The following is a 14,090-nucleotide window of genomic DNA, read 5'->3' as shown; positions in this document are numbered from 1 at the left end:
TTAGGGGAGTCTACATAGAATGGGAGAAAGATGCCATGGTGGGGGTGCAACATCATCAATGGATTGTGCTAGTGCAAAAAATAGGTTATGGTAACCTCAAGTATGAAGAAATATCTATTATAGCTAGCATTGATATAGAGAGTGTCCCTAAAGCTGATCCAATAGTCTTGAAGGAGTTAATAATGGATGACTAGAGGTCTCCATAAAAGAGGCATGTACTGAATCATCTACCACGCCTTGGAGTGCAATGCCAAGGGCTTTACTACTTATGAGTTGGGCAATGCTTCCCATCCCACCACTATATATGAACTAGCATCAATAACAAAGATTGTGTCATGAAGCTCTATCCCATGGAGAGTGTCCTCCTCCTTTGATTGATTGCTTGCAAAAATCTCCCTAAGTAATACACTTGAGGCTAGTTTCTAACAACAAAGTATCTAGTAGTTTCCTCTCTGCACTAGTTGCACCACCTCATATAACCACAAACAATGATTTTGGAGTTTCCATGCTAACTAGTAGAATCCCTTCTACTATATCTAAGCCAACCACTTATCTATTATTGGAACCCCCATGGGCCAATAAAGAGCTCTACTATAGTGGGAGCTCATGCTCAACCGCTAAGACCCATGGACCGCTTATTGTTTCAAGTGTTCCAAGCGAGCTCTAATGGTTATCTCTCACCTAGCCGACGCGCCGTCGATCCTACGAGTGTAGTAAGCTTACCTTAATGCCGATATGAGTAGCCTCCTCCCTCGCACACTTCGGTAGCTCCACGATCCTAGATGCTAGCTCAAGCATCCTCAAGCCTCCTCCATCTCCAAGCTCCATCCTCCATAGCCACGCGCGCGAGAAAAGAGAAGAGAAGAGAAGAGAAGAAGAGAAGAGGAGATGGTGAAGAGCTTCACCCTCTTGATCCCTCACTCTCACACACTCACTCCCTCACACTCTCACACTCCCTCTCTCAAGAGCACACACAAGCAAGAAGAGGAGGAGAAGAGAAGAAGAAGAGAGCTCTTGTTAGCCACCCACCAAAGAATGAGCTCTCATTCACTTTTTGAACTTTATGTATACAAACCCTAAAATCCCATGGGCACCCATCCCTTTTTTACATGACCGGCCCTTGTGGCAAGGTCTTTTTTTTCCATGTCCCTCTTCTAGCCTTATGCCTCTAGCCTACGCCCATCTAGTATTTTACAATTGGCACAGGAGGGAGCCTGGCACTCTTTTACAAGAGTTTTCCGAGTTTTTTGAGGCACCTTTCATTTAAAATTGCATTTTTTTGCCCTGGCTTGGTTTTGGAGGTCGCATGCGTGTCTTTGCTCTTTTTCCATGTTTATCTACTTTTTTTTTTCTTCCTTTTTCCGCCATCTCGACCTAGGCTATCTCGATTTGGGGTTAACATTACTCTCCTCCTAGACGGGTGCCAGTCCCATGGCACTTTTGTGTTGTTGTAGGTTGGCATGCAATTGGCCAAGTGGTGCAATGGTGAGGGCCACTTGGAGACTTAGGTGCTTGTAGGAGCTGTGACATTGTTTGTCAGAGGAGCCAAACGGGCATTGCATTGTCAGAGGAGCCAAACGGGCATTGCATGGTTGACGGGGCCTTCGAGGTTGGTGGTTTGTTATTCTCTGATGTTTGGAAGGAGAAGGTGCAATGCCGTTCCTAAGGGGAGTGTTTATCTCAGCGTGTTAGTGCATTGTGCTCGTGCTAGTGGAATGGGGAGGTGGGTCTAACAGCAGGCGGGCCTGGGTGATGTCCCACACTTGAGGACCCCATTTGTGCCAAGGGGGGTGCGGTGCTAGTGGCTTAGGGTGACAGGTGTAACCATAGGTGAGTGTTACCTCCCTAGGTGTGTCCTGCCCTTGATGTGCCCTAAGCGTGAAGTGGGGGAGCAAAAAGGGCTAGGGGGTTGGGAGTGGAGCCGGTCGACCGAAGCCACCAGGCACGCCTAACTTAAGAACCCCTAGGTGCAGTGATCATGCTTTAGTGGTGCTAAGTGGTTCTGCAAGTGAGTTTTTCCGTCCATTCAATGTGGAATGGCATTCGTGCTTTTCTTTTCATGCTATTCTTTTCCTTGTCCTTACCTCTCTCTTCTCTTACTCTTTCTCTTCTCTTTTTTTTTTTTGTGGAATGAATGACAGCCAGGCCTAATCCTCTTCATCTGAATGAGGGGGGGAAGGAGGGCGGATGGATTTGCGCAAAAATTGGTGGCTTTGCATGTACCCTTTCAGGTTCGAGCGGACGTGGAGAGAGGTGGTGGAGAGGAAGGGGTGATTACACCTAGTAAATTGGCTGTCACTCATGTCCTCTAGGAGAGCTAGGCAAAAGGAGGGGAGTAAGCTAGCTCTCATCATCAAGCGTGCCATAGCACAGCTATCAATAGCATTGGGATAAAAAAAGAGGGGGGGCAAGCCATTCTCGTGTTGTGCCAGATCTTGCTTGAGTAATAGCTTAAGAAGCCTAAGGTAATTACACGTAGTTATAAAAGCGGGGTCGGGACAGGAGGAGAATTTTGCAAGAAAGCGAGTCATGGAGTCGGTTAGGCTTCCTAAATCAAAAAGGAGGGCATTCTCGAAGGAGGTGGCATTGGAATTGTAGATGATGGGGAAGTCATGCTGCCCATGGAGGGTGGCGACAAAATCCACGCCTACTCTACGAGGATACACCATCAATATGGGGTCGTTCCTCTCGTAGGGTAGGGTGTTGCAAAATGCCATCCAGGCGAGCATGTTGATATCGCATATTCGCCTTCTCGAGAGGGGTTGGCAGTTGTAGCCCCTTACAGTGTGCGGCACCTCGAACACTTTGTCTTGCCAAAACTCTACTTCCTCCATGCCCCACAGAGTGGGGGTCTTTGCCCTGTCGTCTAGCCATTTTTGGCCCAGTCGGTTGCTGCAGCCGCGATCACCTCCTCCATTACTTTGATCGGTAGGACCCTTCTCACAGGCTGTTCCCAAATCACCAGCTCCGCGTGGAATTGCGTTGGGAGGTCATCGGGGCATGGTGGGAGGGATGCGAATGGCCGCACAACTGGCTTGGCCTGCAGCTACCTTCTGGCTTCTTCCACCAATTTTTTTCGTCGCTCCTTGAGTGTGGCTTATCTGTCCAAGGGCGAGTTGAGTGGTTGTTGTCCCTGATCGTGCGGCGAGGGGGGTTGTGGGATCACATCTTCTCTGAATCTGCCCATGTCGAATTCAAGTTCGGCTTCCTCCCCCTGCCGGTTTCCCTGTGGTGCTCTCTCTTCAAATCCTAGGGCGTCCACTTCGTGGGGGGTTAGGTCTAACCTCCGTGCTTGACCGAGGCCCTTCTTCTCTATGTGGGCTCAAACTCCCCAGTTCATCTCCTCTACTTTGTTGTTCGATGGACCGACGTGTAGCTTCAACCAGGTCCTCTTCCTCCTTCCTTCTTAGTTCTTCCTCTTCTTCATCAGCCTTTCTTCGCCTTTCCTCTTCTGCTTTTCTCTGCTCTTCCTTTTTCTTTTTCTCTCCTCTGCCTCCTGTTTTGATGCCTTCTTAGCCTTCTATAATTCCTCCTTTTCCTTTTCTTCTTCCTGTTTTTTCTTCTTCTCCCTCTCCTTGGCCTCCCTAAGGGACTCTCTCTTGGCCTTCTCTAAGTCCTCTTTCTCTTTCCTGCGGCCCTCGTCATCCTTTTTCTTCCTTTGAGTTGTCTTCTTTTTGGGTTTCTTGGTTGCCTTCTTGCTTTCCTGTTCTTCCCCTTCTTCATCTATTTCAGTTCTATCGGTAGATTCTTCTTTGTCTTGGTGAGGGGGTGTCCTATCGGGCGTTTCTCCTTCTCCCTCCTCTGCATTCTGCGTCTCTCTTACTGCCTCTTGGATGAGTGCAGTCAAGACACCTCCATACCCGATGTAAGAGGCCTTGGATGAAGCTTTCTTCCTTTCTGTAGCCTTGGAGGCTAGAGACTCTCCACCTGCCGGCACACTTCCTAAAGCCAATGCTTTAGCTGCCTGGTCAATAGTTTTTCGTACATACCCGTTCCAGTCAACTTCATCTAGAGTGTGGGCCGCTATGTTTTCCAGCACAGGCACGCTGATTCGATGCATCAGGGAGTTGTAGCACTGGCTGGAGAAGAGCACATGTACTAGCTTTGCTTGCAGCCTAGCTTCTGTGTCGGGAATGTCTTGGATGCTGATGCCGTCATTGGTGAGCACCTCCTTCCTTTTCATTTTCAGCATAGCATAGACATCCCTCTTCTGTTTTCTCTCCGTCTTTGGCTCCAATCCCAATGCCTTCTCCACCAAGGCTGGATCTAGACGAACCTGCACCTGCTTGGCACTTTCTCCTCTACCCACCGTCACTATGCCACATTCTTGGTCTAGGTCGTATGATCTAAGGAACTCCACACACTTCAGATGGTCCGGCTCCTGTGAGAATTTTTCAAGGTACTTGGTGAGGTTACATTGCTCGACCACCCTCTTAGCTGCTTCCTCCCTAGCCACCACAACTTCTATGTTGCGGATGGTTCGAAACTTAAGCTGGCTGAAGGCGCGGTTTTCTAGGTAGATGCGATATTGCTCTCTTTCCTCGTCTGTGAACGGGAGTCGGTGGGCACGGTCTTGCTGCGACATCTTTTGTTCATGTCATAAACCATAATTTTCATTAGTGCTTGCGACATAATAATTTGCTAAAAAAGAAAAACTCTATGCTTTTGAATGAATTCATTAAGATCCAATGTAGATTCTCCTTTTTAGACTTTGAATTTTTGCCCTTTACTTCAAAATTTTCATGCCCTTTTCCTACCCCATCCATTTTTCATAATATATGTCTATGTGTTTCACTGACTTTGATTTGATTTACTAATTCTGATTTGATTCACCTTACCCCCTCCCCTTCCAGCTTGAGAAGAATCCTTCCTAGGATTTAGGGTTAGAAGGTTAAGGGCTTTCAGCATGGAGGTGTAGGGGTTACTTGTGAAGGAGCCAAGTATAGAATTTGGGATTGTATTCCAAATGAGCTTCACGGTCCAGATCAAAGGGCCAAATCCCCACATACGTGATGTATGTGAGAACATCTATTAGGAAGTCACCAGAGTTGACATGGCTAGCAATGTGTAACTCTTCCTCAGTCAACAAGTGATCGAGGTAAGGGTGTCCTTTGATGTGCTCTTCCATGGGTCGACCACGAAGAGTGGTTAACACTCTATACGAGGTTGACGCAACGTAAGTGGGGTCGTACTCTGCTATTTTGATAGCGCGGCGCTGCTCAGTGTTGGTCATTATCCGGCATCCTTCAACTTCCCATTGCAACCTAAGAGTGTACCAATGCTTTAAGAACTGGGATTCCATCTCAGCAAGTCTTGACAGCTCTGTAACTTCTTGGTCAGTGATGGCAGAAGTGGTTCGCTGATCATACGATGTAATGAGGCGTTGTTTGATTGCTTGCTCTTTGGAGATCTCACTGCTGAGCAATTCAGCAGTGGAGGTAGCGGCTTTTGCGAACACGAATTCAAACGTTTCCCAAGAACAAGGCATCGTTTGAACTTTGGTTGCGAAGGATTCGTCCAATAGGCCTAAGTCCAGGCGATCGTAGGTAGAGCTAGTGACACAAAAGTGGCGTCCAGTCACTTAATGAAATCCACCATGTCATCCCCTGTTTCTTCAGCTAAATCAGCTGCTAGTATGAAGAAGGATTTCCTCTCGTAAGAGGGTCTAAGGCCTGCGCGGGTGGTTGGGGTTTGGTAGGACTTGAGCCTTTGGCAACGAAAAGTTGTAGTTGTGAGTGTTCTTGAGCTTGTGATTGGGTCGTTGGGACTATGGCGGGGTTATCAGCAGCCTCGAGTGACGGCCTGCTGCTTTCAAGATGGATTTGGGAAGTCGGATCGACTTTGGCAGGTGATGACTCTTGTGACGAGCTATCGCTTGGATCGATAGGCTTGGGCAACTCTCTTGGGTTCACATGTGGATGAACTTGATGGTTGCGGGTCAGGGAAGCTCTGCGGCTTGTGGTTTTGAGGTTTTACGGTTTTTGGGATGATCAAGCTTGAGGCTGGCGTACGAGTGGTGCCTTTGGCCATGTGGGCCTTAGGTATCCATATCCAAACATTGCCCTCATAGTAGCCTTGTGCATGCAAGAGGGCTTTGGGGACCCATCTTTGACTGATCACGCGTCTATTCCTGTAACTGTGTCTGGGCCTCCTAGGTTTAGAGTTTCTGGTCTTATGAGGGTAGAAGCGTTGACTCCTAGGCGACTGTTGCGGCTGTTTAGGCATCCATTGAAGGCGAGGTTGTTGGGCCTTAGCTTTGGCTGCTATGGGTTGCAGTTTATGAAATTCAGGGAGTGGTGGCCGCACACTACCCCCTCCTTAGACTTGACTACATATGTTTCTATCGGTGGCTTTGTGGCCTAGGATGAGGTCACGCAGCCCTTGCTGAAAGTTGTAACAATGTGAACGTTGCCTATTGTGAGATGGATGCACTGCGACTCCTAATCAACATTGCAATGAGCCTGCTTTTTGAAAGTTAGCCCCAGCAGCGACTCCGTGCTCATGTCTTTAGTGTCTGGCAACATGTAAAAAATCAATGGTATAGTCACAGACTCGATAGAGACGGCGGCTCTGCACTTGCCCAAAAGTGCGTATGAGTGGGTCCCATATGGGCTTAATTTGGCAGTGGTGAGTTGAAGTCGTGGTTTGCCAAGTTGGGTCCAATGATCGTGAGTTAAGACATTGAAGTCTGCTCCCTCGTCGATTAGGGCATTAAAAGCGCATGTTTGATTGGCAGTGATCGTGATAAGGAGGTATGCGGGCTCTACAGCTTCCGCATCCTCATCGTCGATTTCAATGATTGTGGCTACTCGTACTTTGACAGGCGGTTCTAACATCAGTGGCTCATGCAAAGGATGCGTAGGAGGTAGACAATGCAACACAGTTGTGCAGCCTGGATATCCAAGAGACAGATCCCCTTGTGAAGTTAAACACATACCCTATAGTGGACTTCCTGCAGTCCTCATGTCCAGCATAGTCTGCATCTATAAAGCCAACGGTAGATGTCTTCTGCTTACCAAAGCAGATGCACAAATCCTTTGTGCCCTTGAGGTATCTCATAATATCTTTCAGTGCTTCTCAATGCTTCTTGCCAGGGTTTCCCATGTACCTGCTAACCACTCCCACTGCAAAGGCAATGTTTGGACGTGTAGCAAGCATAGCATACATCAAACTACCAACCGCTAAATCATATGGAATCATGGCCATTTCAGCCTTCTCATCATCAAATGTAGGGCTATCCTCTGCACTGAGTTTCACATATGGAGGCAATGGAACTCTGATTGCTTTCCCTCCCCCTCCATATTGAAATGCTACAAAATCTTGGATACATACTCCTATTGAGAAAGATAGAATAACCCCTTCGATCTATCTCTGAGTATCCACATCCTAAGAATGTGATTGGTATCACCAAGATCCTCATGTCAAAGCTACCGTTAATTCTTTGCTTCAATAAATCCAAGGCATGAGTATCCCTGCCAACAATCAGCATGTCATCAACATACAAAACCAAGATAATCAGGCTGCCATCTGCTACCTTCTTGATGTACAAGCAATGATCAACTTGACTTCTCTGAAAGCCTTGAGACTGCATGGAAGTATCAAACTTATGATACCATTCGCTCGGTGCTTGTTTCAACCCATACAATCTCCATTTCACTTTACAGACCATTGTCTATTTGCCTTTACCAACAAAACCTTCAGGCTATTGCATATATATATTCTCATGTAGATTACCATGTATGAATGCAGTCTTTACATCCATCTATATAAGCTCCATATCTTCAGTTGCAACCAAGCCCAAAATGGTTCTTAGAGTAGTCATCTTGACTATGGGAGAGAAGATCTCATCAAAGTCAATTCCATGTTCATGCTTGTAAACCTTTGCAACACAACTAACCGTGCTTTGTACTTGGCGAAGAACCAGAAGTGACCTTCATCTTGTGAACCCACTTGCATGGAAGATTTTTCTACCCTTTAGGCAGTTGCACCAAGTCCCAAGTACCATTCAAGTGATTCCATTTTCGACAGCATGGCCTTGACCCACTTCTTGTTGTCTGGTCTACTCATTTCTTCCTTGAAGCATGACAACTCACCACAGTTAGTGACCATGATATAATCTGCAGCATACTATGCACCAGGAACAAACCTATTTGGCTGCCTTGAAGGCCAGGTTGACCTATGCATTGAAGGTTCTACATTTGCTGTCACAAAATGCTTGAAAGGCTTTGGATACCTACTCCCCACCATTGTTAGAGCAAAGACACTTAAGTGTCTTACTAGTCTGGTTCTCAACCAATGCCAAGGATTTCTAAAACTTGTCAAGCACTTCAGCCTTGCTACGAATAGGGTAAACCCATACCTTCCAAGTAGAATCATCGACAAATGTGACAAAGTATTTCTTTCCTCCTAGAGACAACCCTGGCATTTGACATACATAGGAATGTACTAACTCTAGAGGCAAAGATCTCGATGAAAGAGACTTTTTATGAGATGTCTGCGCATGCTTACCATAAACAGAATTATCACGGTGCTCAAAATTAGCATAACAAAGACAAGGCAAGTAACCCAAACGAGAAAGTACTTTCATTCCTGTTTGACTCATGTGTCCCAACTAGCCATGCCACAAGAAAACACTTGGCTGCTTCATCATGGCAACAACATGGTCATGCACACTAGATACATGGAGAGGATACAAAGTATTGCTCTTTGAGCCTCTAGCAATAACCCTAGATCCTCTGCAGATCTTTCATTTCCCATCGCCAAAGGTGGTATGAAATCCATCGTCATCTGGCTGTCCAGTACTAATCAAGCTCTTCTTGAGCTGCGGTACATGCCTTACATTCTGAAGAGTGAAGATAGATCTATGCCGAAACTGCGGTTGCACATTGCCAATGCCTACAATGTCACATGCATAATTGTCCCCAAGATGGACAACACCATGTTGACCTCCTATATAGTCTGTAAACCACTCATGGGGAGGAGTGACATGAAAAGAGGCACCTGAATCCGAAATCCAAGTGTGCATGTCATCATCCATATCAGTATCAAAGCATGTGCACTGAAACATGAAGAGACAAAGAGTACATCATTCCCACTGTCGCTCTCATGGCTGACTACATTCACCTCTTCAATCTTTACATTGCTCTTCTTAGCAGGCCGACTCTCTTTCTTCTCTTCCTTGCTGTCATCCCTCTTCTTGCCCTTCCCTTTCTCTTTCTTCCATTTATAGCAGTCATGTTTGAAGTGATCCTTCTTGTCGCAGTGATGGCATTCAACATCCTTACCACATGATTTATTGCGTCTCTTGCTATTAGATTTGCCTTTTTGTTATGATCTGCCTCTAGTATGCAAAGCACTGGAAGTCTGACTCGATGCATTGTTCTGCTGATTCATTTCTTCCATGAGTAGAGCACTCTCTACATCAGCATACAAAACCATAGCATTAGAATTGCTTCATAGCAATCCTGAAGGTATCCCAGCTCTCTGGGTGTAGAGTGCAAAGCAAGAACATATCTTTGAACTTATCATAAATATTGAACTTCAAAGCAGCAAGTTGGCTGAAAATGGAGTTAAATCCACTAAGGTGAGTAGACATTGTAGTACCCTCTTCCATACACAAATCCATGAGTTTCTTCAGCCAGTAGACTTGCTTGCAACACTCTTCTTGGCATACAATTCTTCTAGTCGCTTCCAAATGTCATAAGCAGAATCCAACCCTTCAATGTTAAATAGCAAGGCATTAGAAATCGATAGCTCAATGGTCAAGGGTGCAAGATCATTCAGCTCATCCCAAACATCTTGCTCTACATTAGCTGGTTTTGTTCCCTTTACTTTAATCAGCTTTGCTTGCTTCTTCTACAAAAAGATATTATAGCACTGCTTTTTCCAAACTGCAAAGTTGTGTGCTCCAATATTCTTGATATGCATAAGATGATTGTCATTGCTTCTAGCCATGATTCACAGCCAAATAATTGTATGATAGTAAATGATAGCCAATGCCAAGCAATGGAAGCTCCAAAATCCACTCATTAGTATGTTAGGAATAGCAAGGCATTAGAAATCGATAGCTCAATGGTCAAGGGTGCAAGCTCATTCAGCTCATCCCAGACGTCTTGCTCTACATTAGCTCGTTTTGTTCCCTTTACTTTAATCAGCTTTGCTTGCTTCTTCTGCAAAAAGATATTATAGCACTGCTTTTTCCAAACTACAAAGTTGTGTACTCCTTTAATATTCTTGATATGCATAAGATGATTGTCACTGCTTCTAGCCATGATTCACAGCCAAATAATTGTATGATAGTAAATAATTGTCACTGCTTTCCCTAGGTGAATGTGCCATCCAAAGAGAAGAATCGAGAGGTCCAATATGGTAACAATGGTATTTTTCTCCCATCATTAATGTGCATCTTCGATCATGATTCACTATTGCCAATTCTTTTTGAAAGCAATGTTTTCTTGCATTAATATTTCTTTCTCCTGTTTTATATTTTACATCTCAACTTAACAGACGGCGATGCCCCCCGAGACCCTATTCAAGCTCAAAACAAGGTCTTACATGAAATGCTCCCTAGAATAGGCCCATTTGGCTATGGGTTGTGTAGGGTAAGGGGGCCAATAGATTGACACCTAACTTGGAACCATGTAAATGACCCCTCAATGGGTCTTGTGGGTCCCTTTGAGTGTCCAGGATGCTTGATGGACACTTGGCCTAGGTGGAGAAAAAATTTGGGTCATATTCAAAATTTAAAAAAATTAAAAAAATAAGTTTTTATCAAAATTAGTGTCCACTTTTTGACCCCCTGATAAAAGACTGTGGAGCCCATACAGATTGACTTCGTGGCACCATTTCACTACCAATAGAGTGCCAATAGAGTGACAGTCAAGGATCAAAGGTATGCATGCAGATCATGAGGACATGGGCTTCTGCAGTCGGGTCAAAGAGCTATAGTGGATTACCTAGGTGAAATAGCTCTCCATTTACATCCAGATGAAATTCACATAGTAGTGGTCCTTTGCCCTTTACGAGTGCAGCAGAGGCTACAAGAGGAAGCCCTCCTTTTTCTCCAAGACAAGTCGATGATCTCACAGTATAGTATGCACCTCATGCATGCTCTCATTTTTCTTAGCCAGCAAGGTGGTGCGAATTCAGATACTCTTCCTTGGCTCTAACAAAAGTAGTGGTTGTGATGTGTTCAGACATGGCTTCTACTACAACAAACTATGCATCCAGAACTTGGTTCTGTCAATTGCCTTCAAAGCAATAGGGTGTGTCTTTTTAATCAATTGGATATGTTTCTCCCCCCCAACTATTTTGTCTTTTCCTCACAGATCTTTGAGCTAGGGTGTTAGGACTCTCTTCTAGATATGGGAGCATCTTCTTTAGATTAGCCTTTCCTGCATCACCAGATGTTGTTGTGTCCTTGTGTGTAGCTAGCTTTCCACTCCACACAAAAATATTTTGCATGATGCTTTACATTCTTGTGCTTTGAAGTCCTCTTGTGAAGCCAATCATCAAAGTTTTGTTGTATCCATCAAGATTAGAAGACTTCTTTTTCTGCTTGGAATGGCACCGAGCACGATGATGCATTATTCTAGGCATGTGGGTAGTTTTGCATATTGCTAGTGCTTCATCCTTCCACGCTTTACTCTATCTCAACTTCAGTGGTGTGAGAACCCCATTGCGAGGAATGTCCATGAAGAGATGGTTGAAAGACATGAAGGAAAGGAAGAAGGAGGCAACTCGCGCACAATGCACAGGTGCATGCAGCAATGTCTGTTGTAGATGTTGATGTGGCTATTGCTGCAAATTCCACTGCCAAAGCCACGATTTCAGGCGAGGATACCCAAAGCAAGACAAGTATGGCAGTTGCATCTACTGCAACATTAGTGGCAACTTAGTGTGTAGAGGTAGCCAAGAGCATGCAGGCAGAAATGTCTTCAGTGACTAGCTCAGCCTGTCAGTGTGAAGTCACCTAGAGATGTGATCACCTTGACTGCTACAACTGCTATATGTATGCAAATTTATTGTGCTCAATTACCCCATTCAAGTAGATGGTGCTATGCTTTATACTTTTCATCACAATCAAGGGAAAAAGATGCAGTGCATGCCATGAAAGAAGGGATTTCCCTCTTGAGCATTGTCTCAATGCTGGTTGTGTCTCATTCGCACAGCCCTTCGTGGGGCCACTACTTTGAAGGCCAAGGCACTCAAGAATAGTAGCTGCAATCATGCCACAGTGATTCCATACGAAAGAGGAGGCAGTAATGTGATGAATTTTAGTGGGGAACTAGCATCAAAAGACAGTGAAGTTGAGTATTGCAATCAAGGTTTTTTTTAGAAGGGGTTGTGAATTTTTGAAATGAACAAGGAAGGGTGATATTCTAAAGAAAATTTGCCATTACAAGTCACACATTAGGCTTTCATGTTGTTCCTGTGCTCATACTAATAGTTGGATACTAAAGGAAGGTCTTATTGCAAGGGATTTGCATTGGAGAATCGTTTTTGTTTATCTGAACAAACAATCACAGGTAATGTTCCCCCCCCCTCCCCCACCCACATCCATGTCATATAATTGTGGTCATAACTATATCATCAACTTTTTCTGCCCTAGTGTGTAGGTTGTTGTAAAGTCACAAAGCAAGTATATGGGTGGGACTATCACTAAGAGCCAAAAAAGTGAGTGATTCATTGCTCTTTGTATGCTAATAAGACATGAAGTCTAGCCAGATCTATGGGTTAATTGAAGTATTTCAGTGTGACAATTTCCACAATGTTTTTCAAAACTTTCTGGTGGTGGATACTATCATAGATGTATTCTTAAGATCTCATTTTGGTTTGGCATTCTCCTTTGACAGTTCTCTTGTGGCATAAAAAACATCTGTTAATAATCTTAAGAAGTTGGGTCACTGAGGATCTTGAGATAATTGTGTTTCAAAATTCAGTGTGTTGCTAATTTTAGTAACAGCTACAAATCTAGTGGGTTTTTATGTGCACTGCAAATTTGGCAATTTCATGGCTGGTTGTTCATCGTGCACTTGTATGATTAGAAGTAGACTAGAATGTACACATCACGTATGATCATAAGTAGACTAGAATGATCAGAACTGGATCAGAACTTGTATGATTTTAGTGCTCATCATGTGCTTGTATGATTAGAACTGGACTAGAGATTTAGGCCACATATTTAGACCGCATAGGGGTAAGTAGCATCAGTAGCATGAAACAAAAATACAAGGGAGCTAGGAAACCTACTGGCTAAGCTTTCATTGGTAGCATGAAACAAAAATACTATTCCTGTTGATATGCGACCTTTTGCTTCATTGCATGGAGCCGTGTTTCCCTCCTCAATCGAGATGCCTCGATAGGAACATGTAGGGGTTGCAAGCATCCAATGTCCACCATGAACCCCTCCCATAGGACTGCCCTCATGTGCCTTTCGGATTATTCTATGAGCTGTGCCTCCCATCACTTCCTTTCATCCCTTGCAAGCTTTTCATTTTCTCATTACATCCTCTTAGATTCAGCGTGGCAGCCATCTTTACTTGCTTGTTTTGTTGGCGCTCAATTTGTCTTTCCTCCTTTTGCCGTTCCAATTTCAGCTTCTTGGCATTTTTTGGCTTTCATGGATTTGATATATTGGTCGAATATGAGGATGAGTGAGTGAGAGTAGTCCACAAAGGCCTCCCCATTGATCCGATTGATAATGTCATTCTCCCTTGGCACTCGTAGGAACTCAAGTAAATTGGGTGTTGTAGTTGAGGTAGGACTTTGCAAAGGATTTGATGTCAATGGTGGAATGATTTCTAGTTCACGGCTGGTTGCAACCATGCTTGAAAGCAGCTTGATAGCAATTCCCTCAAATTCCTCAAGAATAGGGGTGCCAGGCACTTCACTACAATCAAGATAATCTTGATCGGTTGTATTGTCCGCCACATTTTGTGTCTCCAAATCTACAACCACCTCATGCATATCCATGTTGTTGCATGTCATGTCCTCATATTGCAATGTGTCATGATTGTGAGAGGTGTGAGCTAGAAGAGTGACAATATCTATGCCAACATCTTTTGCCTTTTGCACAACTTCAAGCCTCG

At 44.6% G+C, this 14,090-nt stretch overlaps 1 pseudogene; it reads left to right on the top strand.

Annotated features, from left to right (window-relative positions):
- The first annotated feature begins 10,512 nt into the window (after nucleotides 1-10,512).
- On the top strand, nucleotides 10,513-12,683 carry LOC148039770 (VAN3-binding protein-like; annotated as a pseudogene).
- Nucleotides 12,684-14,090: the final 1,407 nt, after the last annotated feature.

This window comes from Lygodium microphyllum, chromosome 2, assembly GCF_053477565.2.
Source record: "Lygodium microphyllum isolate KBCC chromosome 2, Lygodium_microphyllum_v1.1.10, whole genome shotgun sequence".
NCBI classification, from domain to species: domain Eukaryota; kingdom Viridiplantae; phylum Streptophyta; class Polypodiopsida; order Schizaeales; family Lygodiaceae; genus Lygodium; species Lygodium microphyllum.
The sequence above is the reverse complement of the archived record's forward strand: the minus strand, read 5'-3'. Positions and strand labels throughout refer to the sequence as shown.